Source organism: Piliocolobus tephrosceles, chromosome 21 (assembly GCF_002776525.5).
Source record: "Piliocolobus tephrosceles isolate RC106 chromosome 21, ASM277652v3, whole genome shotgun sequence".
Lineage (NCBI taxonomy): Eukaryota > Metazoa > Chordata > Mammalia > Primates > Cercopithecidae > Piliocolobus > Piliocolobus tephrosceles.
Genome location: NC_045454.1, coordinates 36667315 through 36669180, shown reverse-complemented (window position 1 = coordinate 36669180; position 1866 = coordinate 36667315). Strand labels below are relative to the sequence as shown.

Sequence of the window (1866 nt, the reverse complement as noted above, 5' to 3'; positions counted from 1 at the left end):
GCTAATTTTTGTATTTTTAGTAGAGATGGGTTTTACCATGTTGGCCAGGATGGGCTTGATCTCTTGACCTCGTGATCTGCCCACCTCGGCCTCCAAAAGTGCTGAGATTACAGGTGTGGGCCACCGTGCCCGGCCTCTCCACCCACTCGGTCTGTTACATCATCCAGTTCCATTAGTGTACAACCTTAGGGCAGGTCCTTGTTCGCTGCTTTATCCTGGTGCCTAGCACACAGTAGGCACTCAGTAGCCGCTAGCTGAATGAACGAGTAGCAAACATAGTGACAGAAAGCCTTCAACAAGGTCTGGCATGCGGAGCTGAACGACTCCCATCTTCCAGGATCCACCGGGATCCATTCCTGCATGTCCAGCTCTTCTGACTCTTGGCTCAACCCTGTCCTACCAAGAACACTCTTCACTTTGGGAGGCCGAGGAGGGCAGATCACTTGAAGTCAGGAGTTTGAGACCAGCCTGACCAACACAGTGAAACCCTGTCTCTGTTGAAAATACAAAAATCAGCCAGGAGTGATAGTAAGCGCCTGCAATCCCGGCTACTCAGGAGGCTGAGGCAAGAGTCGCTTGAACTCAGGAGGCGGAGTTTGCAGTGAGCTGAGATCCCACCAGTGCCCTCCAACTTGGGCAATAGAGCGAGACTCTGTCTCAGAAAAACAAACAAACAAACACTCTTAAGGAGAGGTAGGAGAGGTGGAGATTTTAGGAGGGAGTGGTCATGCCACAGTGGGGGCAGAGTGAGGGCTGTGGACCTGAATTTCAGCTTCCCCAATACTGGGCTGTGGCCCTCAGGCACATGATTCTCCCCTCTCAGTCCATCTCAGGAAAACCTGAGATCAGGAATGATGACTACCAGCCTTATCTGCCTTGCAGGGCAGGTTCCTAGAAGTTATGATGTCATTATAATTAGTCTGGCTGTCTAACCGGGCCAATTCCCAGTCTTTCCTCACTGTGTGAAGTTTCCGGCTCCTTGCCCAAGCTGGGTACAATGTCCCATACAACGGGGAAACCTGATAAACACGATGATATCCGGTGATGCAGCTACACACCTCTGGGAAAACTTTGACTTCCCAGGAGCCAAGTCACAGTCTGACATCACCCTGGGGGAGCGGGGCTGCAGAGCACACACAGGTCTTGCTGGGACAAAGACAGGCGGGAATTAAAAAAAAAAAAAAAAAAAAATCAGCCATAGGTGGCCCAATTTCTATAAGCCGATCCAGGGCACTGCCTCTCTGAGTTACATAAAACACAAGATGCCAGAAACCAACCACTTGGAAAAGGGGCACGGTGTCCAGCATGAAATGGATTCCAGCTGGGCCGACAGGCACCCAACTTCCACTTAGGGATACCGGACAAAGCTGTCTCTGGCTAAAGCCATGGCTATTCTTGCCCCAAGCCAGGAAATACCCTGGTTTGGCATCTTGAACAGAATTTGGACTGTGCCCAAAGCATCCTCCTTATGCAGCCCTGAGTCCTGTGTGCTTCTTTCGCTTCCGTTCCCAGACCATCACAACTTCTGGCCGTTTTAATTTCTAAGACTTTGCTGGATTTTGCCAAGATCAAAATCCTTTGATCATGTCTGGCTTGGGATCCCAGAGGTCCCCTGACAGCTCTTTCTTGTAAAGAAGTGAAAACCAGCCGGGCGCGGTGCTCAAGCCTGTAATCCCAGCACTTTGGGAGGCTGAGACGGGCGGATCACGAGGTCAAGAGATCGAGACCATCCTGGCTAACACGGTGAAACCCCGTCTCTACTAAAAATACAAAAAACTAGCCGGGCGAGGTGGCGGGCGCCTGTAGTCCCAGCTACTCCGGAGGCTGAGGCAGGAGAATGGCATAAACCCGGGAGGCGGAGCTTGC

The 1866-nt window shown here is 51.6% G+C and overlaps 1 protein-coding gene across 1 annotated transcript in view; it reads right to left on the bottom strand.

Annotated features, from left to right (window-relative positions):
- The window catches only part of SLC35E1 (solute carrier family 35 member E1), a 21645-nt gene that overhangs the window by 17764 nt on the left and 2015 nt on the right, over nt 1-1866 (bottom strand). The gene's annotated exons all lie outside the window — the stretch shown is intronic.